This window comes from Ambystoma mexicanum, chromosome 8, assembly GCF_040938575.1.
Source record: "Ambystoma mexicanum isolate Mex_15411 chromosome 8, UKY_AmexF1_1, whole genome shotgun sequence".
NCBI lineage: Eukaryota > Metazoa > Chordata > Amphibia > Caudata > Ambystomatidae > Ambystoma > Ambystoma mexicanum.
The window spans coordinates 628466056-628487060 of record NC_090929.1 but is presented as its reverse complement, the minus strand read 5'-3'; the positions used below and the strand labels follow the sequence as shown (position 1 = coordinate 628487060).

The 21005-nt window shown below is 49.8% G+C and overlaps 1 protein-coding gene across 12 annotated transcripts in view; it reads left to right on the top strand.

The window, feature by feature from the left end:
• EIF4G3 (eukaryotic translation initiation factor 4 gamma 3) overlaps positions 1–21005 on the top strand; it is a 4880525-nt gene that overhangs the window by 1197458 nt on the left and 3662062 nt on the right. The window lies entirely within an intron of this gene.

Here is a 21005-nt window from a genome sequence, read left to right as displayed (position 1 = left end):
TACAATAGGGCATCGTCTGCATAAAACGAGATGCGGTGCCGAATACACCAAATCTCAATCCCCTTTCCGGCATACATTTCCTGAAATAACAGTCCAATGGCTCCAACACCATAGAAAACAGGAGTGGCGATACCAGGCAACCCTGCCTCGCCCCCCTCTCCAGCCCTCATAGCGGAGAAACACACCACCTTGTTTTCACCCTGGCCATGGGGGGTCTATATATCAATTGGATCCATTGCCTCATTCTAGGACCAAGACCAAACGCCTCCAGGACTTTGAATAACCATGTCCACTCTGAGTCAAAGGCCTTGACGACATTTAAAGATACTAAGGCCATCTCCCCCTTTTCCTTGCGTGTATGCTGCATTACAGAGTGCAGCCTTCTCAAGTTCATGGAGGTATTCCTGCCCCCCACAAACCCATATTGGGCCGGATGTATTGGGCTCGGGACTACCCTGGACCACCTGCTCGCCAAGATCTTCCCCATTATCTTTGCGTCCACATTTCTCATGTAAATTGGTCTGTAAGAATCACAATAACACAATATTTTTCCCTTTTCAATATTACCGTAATCAGTGCTTCCCCCATGGACTCTGGAAGCACCCCTTTCTCAAACGCTGCATCAACCTCCTTTTTCAGTTGGGGAACTAGCAGCTCCACATAAGTGTGGTGAGATTCCACCGGGAAACAATCGATCCCCGGGAACGTATTCCTCTGCAAGGAGCGTATGACCGCCAACATTTCCCCATCATCTAGGGGTGCCTCCAGCCCCTCGTTCTGCTCCCCTGACACTCATGGCAACCGCACTTCGCATCACATCAGTTGTTTCCTCTTGAAAATACACAAGCCCTCACTACTATACACGGACGGATAATACTCTTGAAACACCCTATTAATCTCCTCCTGCAACATCAACACAGTGCCTTCAGAGTCATCGATCTGCATGATGGTGGTTCTGAGCACCTCACTTCTAATTAACCATGCCTGTATGCGACCACCTTATCAACCCTCTGTGTATCTGTATGGTGTACAGCACACTGTCATATCTGAGGTGTGCCTCCTGCAGGTCTCGATGCCTCTGCAACTCCCCACCTAATTCCTCCCCTACCCCAGTGCCCACCTATTTGTTCTACTTCTAGGCGCTTAACATTTTGCTCCACCTGCTTCAAGGATTCAGTGAGGGTCCTGCGTGCTCCCACTGCCATATACAGGTCACCCTCAGTATCACCTTGAAGGTGTCCCACATCACTTCCACGTCCTCCACGGACTCCTCATTGATCTAAATAAAACAAACTATCTCCTCTTGCACCGTTTCCCTAAAGGGTGCTTCCTCCAACGCCTCCACTTTCAGTCGCCACAGTGGTATAGGCGGGCACCTTCTCAACCATTTGTATTCTGTCACCAATGGTGGGTGATCTGATCATATCCGCCCCAGGTATTCTGTATTCAACGACCTACCCACGTGCTCCCTCCAAACATAGTCTAATCGGGAGTACATACTATGGACCAGGGAGTAAAAAGAGAAAGCCTGTTCCTCCCCATGGGATCCCCACCATAATTCTACCATGTCCAAGTCCTGTACAACCCCACGGAGTGAGTCCGAACACCTTGATTATTGGGTCAGATGTCCCTGATCTGTCCGTGCCGGGGGCCCAGCCACCAATTCAAATCCTCTGTGCAGGTGAACATCCCCATCTTATCTTGCCCCACCAACTCGAGATTGATGACACAAATTCTGCTCTCCCAGTCTAAAAATCCCCAGGTCAACGTGCCACACCTCTCTGGGTCAACCCAGTCCCCAATCTGTTCTCCCCATTCCAGCCATTGATTCATGTTCCATCATTACGCTTCTGCTTTTGTGGATCTTCCTGCACTGCTCTAGCTTCCAGCCAGCTCCAGACTTCCGCCGCCGTCCGAAAAAATTAGTATTTGCCGCCTGGTAACACCTTCAGTTTTGCAGGAAAGAAAATCATATAGCGCATATTAGTCCCTCAGTTTGGATAGCCTTTTTATCTTAAAGTCCTCCAGTAATAGCCTCTCCATAAACCAATCCATGCATTGTGCTTCTTCTCCCTCCGGTTCCCCCGATCAGGTGGCTGTTCAACCTCCTAGAGTGGCTTTCCGCAACTTTAGCTCTCTTCGAGCATCCTAGTTGCCCCCACTAGGCCCTTTACCTGATTCTACAATAAGTCAGTGCGTCCTCCACATCACTCACTATTCGCTAAACTTGCGTTCCCCTTTGTCATCTTGCTCATGTCTGCTCTTGGATCTACCCCTGCACGGACACACTAGATTATTTTATTGCCAGCAGGAGGCTTTCCAGAGTGACCTGCTCCTGGGTGTCAGATACCCGTTCTTGGTCTCTTGCTGTGTCCCCCAGCACTTTCCCTGCTTCGGTCGTGCCCCCAAAACTGCTCCATCTTCTTCTGCCCTTTGACCATATCTGTGGCCTGTGACTCCCCTTGTCCTTTCTAGTCCACCAAGGCTAACTGCTAGCCCCCTAATGAGCACTCCACTCTTCGAGCGTGTTGCCCCACACTTGAACCCACACTCCACCAGCTGTGGCATAATGTCATAAGGGCTACTGGGCTACAAATCCTAAGTGCACAGGGTGGGTACCCTTTCTATTTGTCTTGAGCAGTTCACTCCACCAGCTATGTCCCGAGGGTTGCATGGCAACAGACCCTAAATGTGCCAAATGGATCTTGATTCATGGCTTTATCCTGGGCAGCCAATGTATGAGCCTGGATCCCCACACCATTTCCCCAGTGTGAACGCCAGTATGCCGGCCGATTACACCAACTGCAGTGCTATTTCTAAGCTGTTGTGCCTCCGGAGTGTACCCTCCCCTGTTCTTCACGCCTCGGATCCACAGGCAAGGCCCCCTGCCTGGAAGCCTCCTCCGATGCCTGCCAGTGCGTGCTCCGCGGCACATGGGTGCCCCTGCAGGGCACGCTGCTTATTCGCAGTCAATCCGCTCCAGAGGCTGCTATCTCTGTGCCGCCACCGGTGCATGCGCTGTCTCCCCTTATCTTCTTGTGGGGCTCCTTTCTTCCTCCCCCTGACTCCAGTTACTTTTGGGAGCCGGCTGGGTAGCACACTGGCCCGCCTCCACGCTCTAAACGGTGGTGTGCACGGTCTTCCACCCTCGTCTCACGGGCACCTCTCGGCACAAGAGAGCTAGTTTCCGGATAGCCCCCACTCGCTCCTGGCACTGCTCTGAGGGGCAAAATGGTCAGATTTGTGCTGAAAACTGATATTTCTGCAGGATTTTAAGTCAGCGGGCTACAGAGCTCCCCAACTTCACAGCCTCATGCCTCGGCTCCTGACCACGCACCCTTCATTCACTCTAAGACCACACAATAACATACTGTCAACCCCCCCACACCCTCTGTTTTTCTCCGCAAGAGTGCACTCAAATTATAGGTGTTCCCTGAGTTCCTCCGATGCCTGTGTCATCCTCAATTGCCTTTACGCTGGGCGCAGCACCCCACTCCAGGGATCAAGCAGGTCTTCAGGGAAACACAGCGCCTGCAACCCCCTTGTGGTTTGCACATGGACTGGTCACTGCGTGGAGCGCCGCAGCCCTGGAAATGTGGGCGGGGGAGGCCTCAGCTTCTTGGGGTACCTGTGAAAACCTGTCCATATCACCAAAGAATGTAAGGTAGGCCCAAAAATCAATCGATAAAACACAATACAAGGAATCAATAAGAAGTGCATGATTTTCAAGACAAACAGGATTTATTACATTCAAATACAGCCAGGAGGGTCAATCAGCTTGTTAGAACTGAAAACGCTCTCAGTTCAGTCACATTTGATATGTGTATTTAAAGACAAAAAATTTAACAGATGTAACAAATATCAAGTACATGTTAATTCGACACTCTAAATTGGCTAACCCGTATACAGAAATCTAAACACACCCTATACAACCCAAACTCATTGGTTAGTAAACAACCCATGATCGATGTGCAGCCCCCTAGGAAATTACCAAATTGTGCAGTTGCCAGACAATACAGAGTTTTGACTGGACAACATTCTTCATATCATTGTTGCTACAATGGCCTTTTCTTGTTGGCCAAGACAATTTCATGTGCATGCCCACCAAAAAGATCCAATCATGTTGGAGATGTTAATAGTGTGACCAGCATATTAGATGCAAAATCCTTTCCCATGAGCTCAAACACTGGGCAAAATCAGACAGTTCCCAGACCTCGTAGTGGGTTGTTCTGCAACACTTTTAGCAACTCCTGCTTACAACCTGTTCGGCAAGATAGTGTATGAGTCACTGCAGGTCATCAAGGCGGACACTGAGACGGCTCGGGCCTTGGGTGTTCTTCAACGACGACGGCCGTCCTTTCGGAACTCCAGAGGCAAGCAAGGTGCCTCCAAAGAATTTGGCGGCGGTTCCTCGTACCGCCAAGCGGCCCGCTCCTCGTTGCAGGAAGCCTACAGAGGACACGACACGACAAGACAGGAGGATCTCGTCGTCACCAATGAGGCCAAGGTGGCAAGGCCATGGTCAAGCAGGACTGAACCGGCTGTGGCGTCGGGCACCCACCCAAGCACCCCGGTGGGAGGCCGCCTGGCGAAATTCGTCACCGTGTGGGAGTCCATCTCCACTGACCGTTGGGTGCTAGAAGCACTGGACTGCGGGCACACCCTGGAATTTCAGAGGTGTGTCCCCGTGTAACACCTGTGGCAAGGAAGGAAAGCCACGTCTGACAACTACTTCTGGAGGTACGAACAATGCTAAGGAAGGGAGCCATAGAACTAATCCCAAAAAGGCTTAGGGGCTCCAGAGTGCACTCGCGGTACGTCCTCGTCCGGAAGAAGACCGGCGGTTGGCAACCCATCCTGGACCTTCGTCATCTAAACAAGTACATCAAGTCTCAGAAATTCCGGATGGTCACCCTCCAGCACGTGCTGGGACAGATCGTCGTTGGACATTCCCATTCTAAAGGGACATTGCAAATTCCTATGATTCGTGGTCCATGGGCGGCACTACCAGTTCAAAGCCCTTCCCTTCAGATTGAAGTCGACGCCCAGGGTATTCACCAAGTGCCTGGCACCAGTGGCGGCGCGGCTGCACCTGCAAGGGATTCACGTCTACCCCTACCTGGACGACTGGCTCATCTGAGCAAAGTCAAGAGAACTCGCCTTCGATCACACAGCAAAGACCGTACAACTGCTCACGGATCTGCAATTCACGATCAACTTCATGAAATCCCACTTGGTACTGTCGCAAGTCGCCCTGTTCCTGGGAGCCAGACTCGACACAGTGGCACGATTGGCCTCCTTGTTGGAGGAAAGGACGAAGGCCATCCTGGGCAAGGTACAACGGCTGTTGACCATAGAGGTGGCCAGGGTGAGGTCCATCAAGTCCCTACTCGGCATGATGTCATTGTGCATCTACCTCGTGCCCCTATGCAGGCTGCGGATGCGACCACTGCAGGAGTTCCTTGATGCCCGTTGGATGCAAGCCACGGGCAGTTTCGAGGACAGGATCTCACTCAACAAGACTTTCCGCCAAGCGATCCGGTGGTGGGGCACCCGCACGCATCTAGCGGTGGGCATGGATTTCCAGACCCCGGCACATCAGGAAACTAACGACAGACACCTTTTTGGAGGGATGTGGAGCGCACACCGGGGATCTCCACGCAAGAGGCCTTTGGCTCCTGGAGGAGAGGTCTCTGCACATCAATGTCCTGGAGCTCTGAGCCGTGTTCTGGGCCCTCAGGTCATTCCTTCCGTCCCTCAAGGGCAAGTTGATAAGGATCTTCACCGACAACACCACCACCATGTTCTACATCCGGAAGCAGGGGGGCACCAGATCCCCAGCCCTATCCAAGAAAGCGCAGGATCTGTGGCTCTGGGCTGTCGCCCAAGCGATGTTTCTGGTACCCTTCCATCTGACAGGAATAAAGAACACCATCGCCGACTCACTCAGCAGGGAGCTGCGCTCGTGCCACGGCAAGATCAAGTGGACCTCCTATTCCGACGATGGGGCAATCCCCAGATCGACCTATTCACGACGGCGACGAATGCCAAGTGCCGGAGGTTCACCAGCAGGTTTCCCCAGCCGGGGAGCATGGGCGATGCCTTCTCATTCCCCTAGGACGGCCTATTCCTGTATGCGTTCCTGCCATTGCCGTTGCTGCTGCGACTCATCAGTCAACTCAGACCGCCCGGTGCAGGATGATCCTCGTCACACCGGCGTGGCTGAGGCAGATTTGGTTCCCGGATCTTCTGGACATGTCAGCGTACCCCCCCCCCCCCAGTCAAACTGCTGACGGAAGCGGATCTTCTCACCAGAGAAGGAGGCGCCATCCTCCACCACGACCCAGGGTCGCTGAACCTGCCGGCCTGGCTCCTGCAGCACTAGAGTTCGGAGGGTACAATATCTCGGCGGGCTGCAAGGAGGTACTTGCAAAAGCCAGGGCGTCCTCAACTCTCAAGTGCTATGGACACAAATGGAAGAGGTTCTCTGCCTGGTGCCGTGCACAGAAGATTAACCCTCTGCAGATTACGGCCCCTCAAGTGCTGCCCTACTTGCTTTCGCTGGCCAAGGCGGGGCTGCCGCATGCCTCCATCAAGATACATCTGGCGGCTATCTCCAGCTACACCAGAACTCCGGGGCGCTCGTCGCTATGGTCCCATCGCCTGGTGAAGGAGTTCATGAAAGGGCTGTTCAGATCGTTCCCGCCGGTGAATGCCCCGGCCCCGGCGTGAGAGCTCAACGTGGTGCTGACCAGGCTCATGGGGCTGCCCTTCGAGCCGCTGCATTCGGCACAGTGGAAGTTCCTGTCGTGGAAGACAGCGTTTCTTGTGGCCATCACCTCCGCACGACAAGTGGGAGAGATCCATGCTCTCTCCTGTAAACCTCCATACCTGACATTCCACAAGACGAGGGTGGTGCCGAGGACGCACCCCTCCTTCATGCCCAAGGTGCCGTCAGACTTCCATCTCAACAAGCCCTTCGTGTTAACTGTTTTCTTCCCGTCGCCTTCGTCGCCGGCTGAGAGGACTTTGCACTTGCTGGATGAAGCTAGAGCGCTGAAGTTCTACGTGGACCGCACGAAGATCCTTTGGAAGACATCACAACTGTTTGTGAACTTTGGACCTGTGAACCAAGGGAAGGCCCTCTCGAAGGCTTGTATTTCCAGGTAGTTCTCCGGTTGCATCATGCGCTGTCACCGGTTGGCAAACTGAACGTTGCCAGGCCGTCTGAGAGCCCATTCGACCAGAGCAATTGATGCTACCATGGCGTTCTTGTTTGGGGTGCCCCTGCTGGACATCTGCAGGGCTGCTACGTGGAGGTCGACGCACACCTTCACAAGATTCTACTGCATCGACCGGGATTCCAGAGAGGAATCCAGGGTCGGCAAGGCAGTGCTGCGCAACCTGTATGCCTGAAGGTGGGCCTGGTGAGGAGGTAAGAGTTGCTTAATGTTGAGTTGATGAAATGCTTAATGTTGAGTCTTGCTACCTCCCGTGGTTGTGCATGTTTGTACTGCTATGTATTCTTGTATTCATGAGCATGTGAATTCATGCCAGACCCCATGCTGGAGTAGGAACAAGTTACTTACCTGTAACTGTTGTTCTCCAGCATGGGTCAGGCATTGATTCACATGCAAACCCTCCGTCCTACCCCTCTGCGGCTCTTCTCTTGGTGCTACTGCCACTTTACGTGCTACCAAATCTGAAGATGGCTGCTAGAGAAGGGGCTTAGGTAGAGGGCAGTCATTGGCTGGGGGCAGTATGACCCAGAGACCAGTGATTGGTTACTAGTAGAAAGGCAGTTCAGAAACTAAACTGAAAGTGATTTTTTTCTTTACCAAGGATTCCCAGCCTGACGACAGGGAATATTCATGAGCATGTGAATCCATGCCATGCCCCATGCTGGATAACAGTTACAGGTAAGTAACTTGTTCCTTTCCCATGCGCACATCCTCCTATCTATCTCCTCAGTGCCAGGTGACTTCATAAGAACGTGGCTAAGGCTCCAACTCTTTGGAAATAAATTGTCCAAGTTTATTTGAGCTACCAGGCCTTTCTTACTGCAGGCCCAGTTGTCCTGAATCTCCTAGGGGACAGTATTACTACAGCTTGATTCCGTATTTTGGGAATGCCTCAACTCGGACCTTGTTCTCACCAAGATCTGCTCCTGACCACTATTGTACTAATCTAATGTCGGTAACAAAACTGTTATACTGTATTCTAGTCAAATTGCCTGTAAACTGCTAGGCCTTTGTAACATTAACTGATATCTGCGCTGCACTTGCCCCTTCCTCCAGGGACCTTGACTATCTGAACACTCACTCTGGGAGGGGGAGGGGAGCAAGAATAAAATCTAATTAATGAACAGGACAGAAGCTCAGCAATGCCGGCTAATGCTTCTTACTGACAGAGCTGCATACTCTAACTGGGCCTAGTTCAAAATGGCAAGGCTCTGGCTAATGTGGCAGGTGGCCCTTATGCCAATAAAAATCAATACCCTATTTAATGTTTGCACTACCTGGCACTTCAGCCATCTACTCGACACTAACAAAAAGCTTGTCCTAATACAATAGTGACAGAATCCAATTATATCCACTGCCTCCACATGCCAACACTATGTTTAGGCCTTTTTACTTGGTTGTTTCTGTGTGCAGAAATAAGACAATCTGTAATTACCCTGTAAGGTCTTTTATTGTGAAGTATTACGTTTAATGATATTTGCAGAAAGGGTTGTTATACTTCTAAGTTCATGTTTAAGAATCTGTACAATACATGGTATTGTTTCCAGCTCTCTTTCTTTGACTATTGTCTAAAAAGGTCTTCTATATCTCTTGTATAATTCTCTATAAAGGGGGGCTGGCCAGCAGGTGACCGATGTGAACCAAGATCTCAAGATCTGTGGAGCTCCCATCGACGCCCAGCATAATCCTGAAATAATCCTAGCAACGGTGCTGCCATCAGATTGGCACAGTGATCGTGTGTGGGAAGGTGGGGAGCGCCTAGCGCAGCCCCCGATCTGACGGTGTGTGCTGCATTCATCTGAGAATCCGCAGAGGAAGAGCGGGCACAGAAGAGCTGGCCGTGTGGCAAAAATGGCCGCCGCTATCTTATATGCGGGCAGAAGCACCCGCAGCGATCCAAGAGGTGGTGACTGGCAAGGAGACAGCGAGGGCGGGCACATGTTATAGCCCGGCAACAAGGAGGTGGTGAGCACCGGCCGCAGGGGCTGACCCCGGGGAGCCCACACTTGCTGCTGCTCCGTGTGACTGGCTATGGCCTGGATAAGGCAGTGCGGGAGCCAGCAATCCTGCGACGAGGGAGTGAGTGGCTGTGCGTTCTGCCAGTACCAGTGTCTAGCGCTGGTGTGGGCCATGACTGGGCTACCCCCTACACCTTAATCTCCTAAGATGCGACCAGGGGTTTCTCCCCCGGCACCCCAACCAAGAGGAGCCCTGGTTACCAGAACGGAACCATCTGGGCGCAAACACAGCAGGTTGACTGAGGTATTTAGGAGGCTCTCGATTGTGCCCAGGGAGGAAACACCACACCGCTCTGTGGATGGACAACGTGCGAGCTGTGGGTCTCGGCAACTGCCTGTGCCCCCAACATACACTGAGGCAAGGCTAGTGGCGGGGGACCAGCTGGGGGGGACCAGCTGGGAGGCCCCAGCGCTCTGAGTCTACTGAGGTGAGGAGGCAGCGAACAGCAGAGGGACAGCTCGACCAGGAACACCTGGGCGCAAGCCGATTGGGAGGCTTATACAGTGGTGGTGATCAAGTAATCAAGGGAGAGCTAGCAGTGAGACACCCTGCATGGTGAAAGGGGTAGGCGGCCTCACAACATCTGCAGCGACGCGCAGGGAGGCAGAGAAGGCACTGCCATCTGGACTTTACAAAGGACCATTACCCCAGTGGACCAGGCAGCCTACAGAGGACGGGCAGCAAAAGGTCCCTTGGGTGAGCATAAGGTGGTCCCAGATGGTGGCCTGACCCAGCAAGCCCCAGAGTGAATATTAGACCTTCAGACCCACAGGAGCGCGTGTGGAAAGTGAGAGGGGGCCAGGAAACATGAACCATAGGGCCCCTGAGGATGACCGCCACCAGTATCTGCAGGGCAGGCTATACCATCTCACCACCTGTGCGAAGGGTAGGCAAGCAGCAGCCAGGCCAGATGAGAGGCAAGGGTCGGCAGCCCAATATGGACAAGTTCACGACACCAGTCGCGCAGCCCGTGCACCGTGCTGATGGGAAAGCGTTATAGAACCTGCCCGAAGTGGGGCTGCGGTGGGAGGCGGAATCGTTTCGCTATTTAGATATCCAAATCCACCACTCATTGGCAGACACATTCCAGTACAATTTGGGGAAGGCTAGATGATGGGATAAAATTCTAGAACAGGCTACTCCTGTCCCTAAGAATGCTATCTGCAAGATGGTGATCCTCCCCAGGTTGCTCTATTTCTTTACAAACATACCATACATGGCCAGGCCACCCTTCTTTAAACTATTGGAAAGTAAGATAGCCAAACTGTTGTGGGGGGGAGGCGACATAGAGTAGCGCTGGCCACACTGCGCAGAGGGAAACAGGAACGGGGGTCTCGATCTTCCGGACTATGAACTATACTTTTTGGCTTCTAAGCTGCAACATGCCACCAAATGTGATATTGAGGAAGGGGCCGTAGCTGGGCAACTAATGGGGTGGGGGGGCTGGTGAGATATGGGCTATTCTATGTAGGAATGACCACACGGAAGGTGAAAACAAGATGGACGGCGCATAAATCAAAGATAAGGACCAAGAGCCTTAAGTCACCAGTGTCTACCCACTTTATAGAAGCTAGGCACAACATTGCACAATGCACAAATGAAGTATGTAGTTTTAGAGCAGGTAACAGAGGGGGGGGCATTAAAAAAAACTCTTACAAAAGGAGATGTCCTGGATTGAGAGATTGGACTCGCTCGCCCCAGGGGGGATGAATTGTGAGTTTTATTTAATGTGCTTCCTATAAAGACTAAATAGGCTTCTAATGATGTGATTCAGATGGATTGTACCACTCTGATTGGGATAGATGAGGGTTGAACATGGCAGTTAATAAAAGAGCAGAGATATGTGCATTTCAGGCAAAAGAGATCATTTAAATTCAGAATGGGAGCCAGTAAATTGGACAAATTGACATATGGATGCGATACATCTCTAGCAGAGGCTAACTGAAAAGAACATGTAACCTGTTAACACCTACAGAGTAGGGTAATCTGGAGCGGATGTATAGACTTTGCAAGAACTGGGATGTGGCATTGATCACATCTAGAATGGGAGCCGTCATTTTGAAAACGGACAGGCTATTTTAGAACTCTGGCGAGCAATTGAACAGTATAGCGAGTCATTCTTGACCCACCATTCCTTCTATTCCTGTGGTTATGCTACTGAGATAGACAGGTCAATGCAGAAAGGGAACCTGTTTACTAAAAGTCGTTTACACGTTTATAAACTTCTCTACTTCTGGTCATTTAGTGACCACACATGAGGAGGGGGCACAAGGTTGCCATCTCGTATTACGACTCTTGTTTGCCTCCCCCTCCTCTTGTATATTTATATGTGTGATCCGTTAATAATTAAATAAATGCACCTCGGACACTAGGTCACATGACACGGCAGAATAGTGTACTGTGGGGAGCCAGTTCTTACTACTGTGAGGATATCGGGATGCCCAGTGGGTAAATATGTGGTTATTAGGGAGCTATCAAGAGTGTGTAATCCCCCAGTAAGATAGCAGATCTAGTTGGCCTCACACGTGTGAACGCATGCGCGTGATGTCTATGGCAACGGCGTGTTTATCTTTGCAAAAACAGATCGGTTCGGCTTGCACGCTGCCACTGGGAGGGGCGACTGCTGTAGGCTCTCACCTTGCCCGGGAGGTGGGGGGGGGGGTCTGTTGGTGGCTCTCACCCCACCCAGGGGTTCGGGGGGGTCTGCTGGTGGCTCTCACCCCACCCATGGGATGGGGGTCCGGTGCTGGCTCTCACCCCCCCTTCCTTCCCCCCCGGGCTGGGAGCCTGCTGGTTGCTCTCACCATGCCCCCGGGTGGGGGGTCTACTGGTTGCTCTCACTCCGCCCAGGAGGTCTGCTGGTTACTCAACCCGCCCTGGGGGGTTTGGTTGCTTTCAACTCACCCCGGTGGGAGGGGGGGAGGGTTGCTCTCACCCTATCCTGGTTTCTGGTTGCTCTCGATTCAGGGATCTCCCAGTAAAACAGCCCAAATTCATGAGAAGGGATGGTATAGAACATTATCTCAAATACAATTATTATAGTTCTGGTAGTTCAGCCAGTGCAGTGTCCCATATTTGTGTTGCACAAATAATCTTGGAGACTGTGCCTTTATAAGCAGACTTAATATATTTTGGCATCTGCCAATAGGAACCTGCAAGTACATCAGCATAAAAAAATGTTATTATGGGGATCCAAACCTAGAATTTTGAAGAATACGTTTGATAGTAGCACTTTGTCTTGAAAACGTTCGTAGAAACCATGTTTTGGGTGAGTTTGAAAAACTTTCATCTGATAGAATTGAGGTGATTTTAGCAAATTGTTCAAGCTAACAAGGCTTGTGTATACCGTCATACTTTGGAACACATATACAAATATGACGTACATCATTTTGTAATACTTGAAACTAACCTTTGAACATACAATAGTTAAATAATATGGACACTGGTAATGCCAATGTATGGTAATGATGGCTTGAACCCTGGCCAAGAGCTCACAAATGGTTGTGTTGGTTTGCCCATGGAGTGGGGTGGCCGTCTGGAATTCCTCTAGAACCCACATCCTCAGAGTTTTTCCAAGAAAATGCTGGCGAAAGTGAGCCAGCACCAATTGTCTGCACACCAAATGTTTGATTTCTGCATGATGTGCGATTTGAGGTTAGGATAAACCTCTACCATCTGGTTTGGCCTGAAAGCTAACACACAGCACCAGAAACATTGTCAACTTCTGAAATTGGATTCTGAAGATGACAACGAAACACTGCACCAACATCTTTTGGACCACAAGAATCCCGATGCCTCTGCTTCTTTGAACAGAAGAAAGAGTGTTCAGTGACCTTTTGCTTTATATGGGGGAGGATAGAAGGTGGGGACAGCTTGATTAGTATAAGGTGTTTCAACTTCTGAAGCTCACCTGTCCTCCTTGATCCATGGAACTGAGCAGTGATTCCTTCTGGCAGCCTGAGATGGCACTGACCTCTGCTGAGTCCCTTTGTTAGACACATGCTTTGTAGCGGTACCCTCATACTTTTTTCCTGCGGTGGAGATCTTGCTTGCCATTTCCTGGTGCATTTCAATCGAACTGTAACCCTACTAGGATCACTATTGTTATGACTCCAATCAAATTTGCAGTGTCTCTGATTATTTGCCACAATAATATATAGAATATATATATATAGAATGCAACAAGCATTTTGATTGGCCCTCACCGGGGAATTACCAGGCCGGGAATCCCTTGCACACACTTACGTGACTCTTGTTCCCGGCGGGGGGTGTGGCGGCCCCTTAGCCAGTGAGGAGGATCGAAATGTTTGCAATCCCCGCTCCGAGCCTCCCCATGGCTGGAGGCTGCCTTCGTCCCCCGCTGGGGACTCAGGCAAGTTATTTTTTTGTCCAACCCCTCCCCTCCAAACTATCCCCTCCCCACCCCACTTACCTTCTTTTTTCTTTTCTTGGGAGCGAACGCGCTGGGAACATCCCAGCGCGTCCGCTCCCGATGGCCGCCATGGAAAAGGAAAACGGACTAAGTTTTCCCTTTCCCGGCGGCCATTTTATTTGACTTTTATTTTTGTTGCCGCATTTTGGAAAATAAAAAAATGCTATTAGTTCCCCGGTCTAACGTGCCGGGGTACTGGCTATAAGCCCCTCGACGGCATGCCAGTACCGCACATGGGCCCGGTGGCATTACCTGGGGCGGTATTGGCCCGCGTCTCGTGGCTTATTGCCACAGCATTGGATCTTTCATGGATTGCTCTTGAATATTCCCCGTCGTCTGGCTGGGCATCCTCTGTAACATTAAGCCAGTTTATCTTTACATTTTTAAACTGCTTGTCACTTTAATGAAGGTTTAGGGGAAAAGTGAATAATGTGCCTGTGCAAGACTCTGAAATCAGTTGGTTCTGTTTAAGTCCAAGACACATGAAGGTATCCAGGCTGCAGTGACCTAACTTAGACTGATATTCACTTTAGTCAGTCAAGATATAAGAGTAATACAGATTAGTTAGGTCGCATGCTGCACCAATTGGAAAAAAGAAATTCAAAAATCCTGATAGTTATATACTAGATACTAAATAGATTTATTAACTACCAATCTAGAGTCCTTAGCTACTGGACCCAGTCCTAAGTCGTGGCAGGCCTTATTAGAAACCTGTTTCAAGGCAACATGAACCTAATGGTTGCATGTGCAAATGGTTCTCCCTTTAGCAAGCTTTATCAAGGTGTTACTCAAATCAAAGTAAACAGGATTGTCTGTAATTCATGTCACAATTGATTTGTCATCATTCTGATTCTTACAAATAGTTCACAAAACCTTAGTGTGGTCTAGTTTTGTTCCAAATAATGTGTTAGTACATCCATTCCTGAATACATTGTCAAGTTTGTCACAAATTAGTACATTCATAAATTAGTTTGTGCAATCAGAGTCCCTATACATTTAAGCAATTATAAGTACATCTGTAAATATAAGGAGAAAGAGGCAGAGAAGAGGAGAAAGGAGGAAGAATGGTGTGTCAAGGAGGTATAAATGTTCCATGTTTATAAACATCTATATAATCTGTTTAGATTAGTTCTGGCTATAGAGGCTCTCACATCGTTAGTACACTAGTGAGGACACATTTATGGTACATTCATTGTAGCAGGTGTGAAAGCTGCAGCTGATCAAATGACAAGTTTCATTGAACAGTTTTATGGTGTCAGTCAGCAAAGTTACTGTTTGGACATAATGTGCGTATCGTGCACCCAGCAGTATGCATTGTTAGGTAATCCCAGGTCAAAAAAGTTGTCGGGTGCCAGTATATAGTATTCACTGTTAAAAGTGATTGAGTAATTCATTCAAATTGTGTGATTTACCTCTGTGTTCTAATCTGATTAGGTTCTTAACAGGGTCAAATTTCAGTAGTAGAATTAACAATTTGTAAGAACCAGAATGATGACATACATTACAGACAATCCTGTTTCCAACTTTGAAATTACTCTAACTCCTTGATAAAGCTTGCTAAAGGGAGAAACATTTGCACGTGCCACCATTAGGTTAATGCTGACTTAAAACCGGTTTCTAAGCAGGCCTAACATGACTTTGGACTAGGTCCATTACGTAAGGGCTCTAGATTGGTAGTTAATCTATTGTTGTATATAAAACTATTTGGGTTTTTTTTTTTCCCATTGGCGCAGTATGCCACCTAACCTATATATATTATGCTTGTCAGTTTAGTCCTCGTAGTCATTTTTGGGTATACTGCCCGCAGCCAACTAGATGGCTCCTGTGGCTCAACCCTTGGTGGCCATCTTCAGATTTTTTACAGCACGTTAAATGTTGGGAGTCCTCAAATTCTCTCCTCTTGGAATTCAACGATTTCGGTATATTTTTGTTAATTTCGTTCCATCAAATCTTCCGGTATGATGCTGCGTTGCTTCTTGCTTATGGCTGTGAAGTGTCGGCACATTCCATTGCCTCCGGTGTTCCATTCTTCTGTCTGAGGCCTTCAAGAGTCCGTGGAAGATGACAGACACGAGAAAGAAAATCCTATTCAAGGCCTGCTCGACATGTAACCTTAAGAACCTTTACATTGAGAATCTTCACAAAAAGGTTCTTTACTGTCTGTACCCGGACCATGATTTGACCAACTGTACCATCTGCCAGGCGTTCTCATCAAATACCTGTGAGAACCCCCACCGCATCTTAGTGGCCTTGCTAGATGAAGGGGTGGTAGCCTCTGTCCATCGTTCTGCCATGGCACAGCAGACCTCAAGAGCGCACTCCCTGTTCGAACAGGTCGAAGTACCACAAAGAATCTTCCCTGGGGAAGAAATATAAAAGAGGACATGGTTCACATGCTCAGACTGCTCCCACGTTGGCGATGTTGTTGACATCTCCTTCTACAGTCACCTAGTTGACCATTTAGGCACGGAGAATAACTTCATTGTCCAATCACTCTTTGGAAAAATGCTTGGCCACAACTACAGTTACTCCGTGTACTCCATAGTCGACGACCCCTTCGACCCACAGTTGACCTAAATCCTAGTTGACGACAAAGCCCTCTTGGATGACTATCATCCCGACGACCACCTCCGTCGATCACCTAGCCAACGACCAAGACAACTTTGTCAGCATTCAAACCTGTTTCTTCCATCCTGTCGACAACTAAATAATCGTCTTGGTCGATGACCAAATCATAGTCTATATATAAATCTTCTACAATAACTTCTTTGTTGCTCCCTAGAACTAGACTATCGTCAAGCACTTCTGCATTGTCGACCAGGCCTGTTCAGAGGCCCTTGGTCTCCACATTCCCACAGGGAGTTGCTGTGGACAGGGATGTCCCTTCTGCCTTGTTTTACCATCCCAGGATAACTAGTGCTCAGCCACTGTTTTCACTGGCTCCTTATGCACCGCCTGCAGTCCCATTTCCATCCATGGCCCCTCCTGAGCAGCTACTAAAGCAGGGTGCTGATTCCAACATAGATGTTCTGGAGGTTGTCCTCCGTGGACAATGAGGCAGAAGCTGTACCCCCCCTGTGGCTGACATGCCGCCGCCGGCTCCACCAAAGCAAGGCCTTCCCCTAACTCAAGGCCCTACTCAACCTTCACTAGTGGCATCTGTCCCAAAGGGCATACTTTCCGCCTTTAGAGATGCCAATGGATATACTATCCACACTACAGAGACTTGTTTTAGAGCTCCAGCAACGACTTCCTGCTCCACCCTTGCGTTCTCCAGCACAACCCTGTGAGTTCCCTGCAAGGTAAGGCCTAATTGCTCCTCCAACCCCCAGACCTCTTCCAGGGGCTCCACTTGTGCCACCAGTCACCCTCACAGATACCGACTATCCAACACCTAGTTCTCCAGGCACACGCTCAACAGAGGAGTTTGAAGATCTAGTGGCAGGTGGCAATCTGCAAGGCTTTTATATCTTCTCCCAGAGGAGCGGAAAAAGAAGGGATTCCTTTACCAACAGCAGAAATCTGACAGAAAATCAATGGTGGCCATTCCAGTTCTGGATGATATTTGGGAGTATGGCCTCCTAGTGATGAGAAACCCATGCTTGCCCCTTCCCCAAAAGATTGCTTTGAGCAAAAAATACAAAGGGCCGGGTTCAAGGGCCATTAAGGGCCCCGTCTTTCCCCTCTGCTGCTTCATGCAGAAGGATGTGCCTCCCCCCCTCCATCGGGGTACATTGCCTGCTCCTGCCTACACCACCAATGATCCGAGTGGCTTCACAACCACTCTGAAGATGGGCGCTGTCGTGGCTCACTTGCCTGACCTCCCCGATTTGCCTGGAGAGGCTCACTTCAACATGTAGCAATCCGATTGGCTCAGAGATCCGGCAAATCCCTGAATCCAGCTGAGCCAGGAGGCAAAGTCGGGTTTAAGGGCCCTGACTTTCCCTGTCTACCCATGGATACCCAACACCTGCACATATACTGCACCCCTTCTAGGCCTTCGGCTAAGGTAAGAGTGACGTCATCTGCTTTGCACCCCTCTGCTACTACTGCGTGAAACCTTTCATCTGCCACTTCGCCCCGTACTTTCGCACTCTCCCTGTTCGCATGGGATCTCCACATCCCTACTTTCTCTACCTATCCTATGCTCCATATTTGCTCCCTGAAGAACATGCAATTGGTAGGTCAAACATCCGCTTTTAAATATCCGCCTCCTATCACCTGCAGCGCCTATACCCTCTGCAGCTGTTAGTGCACAGGAAATACCCCTAACTTGACTCTCAGCTTTGTGGCCATATGACTTTCCACCAGCTGCAAAATGTTAGGCAGAAACCTGTGCAGTTCCCTCTGGGACCACTGCAAAAGATTTAAGACTACATGTGTTTGGCAGTAAACCCACTTGGTAGCAGTCTGTACCACACAGATTCACTTGGTAGCTGTGGCTGAGCAGTCAGACTTCCCTCAAGAAGAGTTAGGCAGTATACAGAGTATTCACAATAGGTCAAGAGGACACAATAGATCAAGTAAACACTGACCAGGGCTTGGTGTAAAAGAGATATAATTATTTATTTAAAACCACATCTAGAAAAACACACAGGCACTAATAGTAAGCAATTCAAAAACACGGTCACTAAAAGATATACACTCCCTTAAAAGAATATTAGACAAGTCTTAAGTAAAGCCCCACTTATTTTCAGACAGCGGTGAGCGCTTAACGTAGATGGCACTCTAATAGTTAGTTTTTTAAAAGGGAGAGGAAAGCAGAGAATAAATTGAAACAGATCCCAACACTTTTTCACGAACACACAAGAGAGGAAGGCAAAGTAACACCGTGAATTCAGAGTCTGTAGGCCGGATCCGCTTTAAGAGGATCAAAACGAAATGTGTCCAAGGTCACACGGTTGCAGTGCAAAAAAGTCTTGTAACGGTTCAAAAAGGAGTTGGACCAAAGAAAGGGACCAGTTAGAGGGTCAAGGCGGCCAGCCCAGTCCAGAAGGTTAAGGGGTTATTATTACCTTGTAGCAATCTTTGGAAAGGGAGGCCTGGCGGACACGGTACCTTAAAGTGGTGAGAACACTCCAGTGGGGGCAGTTGTTCCTGGCAGTGGATGAAAGTCGGTGCTTCGTCCGGGGGAAGAGAGGATCTCGTCGTGGAGGAAGACAGGGGTCCGTTGCACTGCCAGGGAAGAAACCAGCCGCAGAGTTTCTCATGTACAAGGAGCGGTCCGTTGATTCGCGGTTCAGTGGTGAGTGGCTATCCGGCCGCCGGGGTGCTTGGCACGGGCAGTTCGACCACAAACCGGTCTGGGGTGCGAAGAAAGAAGGTAAACTGGTTGTGCCCACCAGTCGGGGGAAGAAGCCTCTCCAGCCGGGAGATCTTCTCTGTCGTCGGGAAGTGGCGAGTCGGTTCCGCAGGGCTCCACCGGTTGTGTCGTCGTGGTAGGTCGGCTCAGCTTCTCCCTCGTCGGATTCTCCGGTCCTGTGGCGACTTCTGAAGTTCCAGTACCCAAAGCCCTGCTTTTATGCAGCATAGCCCCATTCACTCAGCCTAGCTGTCAATCAAACATGCTAAGTGGTGAGCCGGCCGGCTCACCACTTGGGCCAATCAAACAAGAGTGCGACTTGAGTTACCAAGGTAACTCAGTCCAGGGTGCCTAAACCCCCTCCCACACCGCCTGTGGTACCCAGACAGAGAGGCACCACTTTTGCGGGCTTCTGTGGAGAAGCCCGCCAAAAAGTGGAACAAAGGGCTCGACTTGGGTTGGAGTCACAGAAGAGAACACAAACGCCATTTTAGAATCGAGTCCTGGCAAAAAATACCAACCGGCGAATTAATATTAATTAAATAAACCGGCGGTATGTTCGAGGCTATGAGAATTAAATAATTCAAGTTGGTAGCCTCGAACAATGGGACAATCCCATAGGGAAATATTTGCGATCGAATATAAAAAGTAGTTTCCACTGCCACCAGCCAAAACTCGATCAGGGGGGACGTAGACCTGCCCCCTCGACTAACAGACCCCGGGGCAATCGAATTGCCCCGACCAGTACGTCCACAATATGATGGTTTCTACTGGTTTGTGTTAATAATTTGTGACTAGTAAAGCCAATGGTGACTTTACATGCCCTGGGAGACAGTAGTCAGTCCCAGGGTATGGAGTCTATGGTGGGGTGTCACTATGACACCCCTGTGTTACTGCACGGAGGGTGCTGTGTAACACACATAGTAAAAACACATAAGACCCTATGGAGTAAAGGACCCCATAGCTCATAAAACACATTAACAGTCAAAGGAACACCATAAATCATGTCCAAGAGTGGGAGAAAGAGTCTCACTTTTGGCAGGAGAAAAAAACAAACTCCAGAAATCCAGCAAAGCTCCTGGGGGACTCACTAGGTTAAGAAATTCAGCCTAAAGAGAGAATTCTCCCTAACGCAAAACACTGACCGAGCAAAGCCGGCTGGACGAAAACAATGCTCATTCTTACTGTGTCCGCCTGGTCGGACTGTAATGACTTAAATTTCGCTCTCTGTATTTAACTCCATACACATATCGGGAGCGCCAAGGAAATCCCTTCACAGACAGGCTTTGTACCCTGCCTCCACTCCGCTACTAAGACTTTTCTTTTGCACCATCTCCGGAGTCACATGAAGAACTATACAATGTTTTTACTGTTTTACAACCCATGCTAATTCTGTGCTTTACGCTACCTACACCAACCTTTAAGCTGCTTTCTGCTGGCCGTGTGAAGTTTGCCTCTTTGTACAGTCTTAGCTCTGTTACAACCTGCTGCATACCGTACTTTGCCTCACAATCTAACCTCTCTCCTGGCTAGCCTACTTTCTACTACCCCTGTGTTTATACCCTCTTACTTCTCATACACCAGTCCAATACATCTATGCCAATCGGAGAGGATGTCTTCAAGTTACGCCCTCCTAGTCTACCATATCCCTATGCATATCTGATATAGTTCCTGCAACTAACAAGCCGTGAGCATGCAGTATGTATTACACCTGCCATGTCCTTATGCATGCCTGTGATGTGTGTGTGCCCCCCCAAGCGCCTCCTGGTCGCCTGTGATGGTGTGTGTGTCCCACACCCTCCCCCTGGTTGCCCTAAGATGTTGTCCCCCCACCACCCTCCCCCTGGTTGCCTGAGATGGTGTGTGCCCCCCACCACCCTCCCCCTGGTTGCCTGAGATGTTGTGTGCCCCCCCACCTTCCCCCTGGTTATGTGCCCCCACCCTCCCACTGGTTGCCTGAGATGTTGTGTGCCCCCCCGGTTGCCTGAGATGTTGTGTGCCCCCCTCCCCC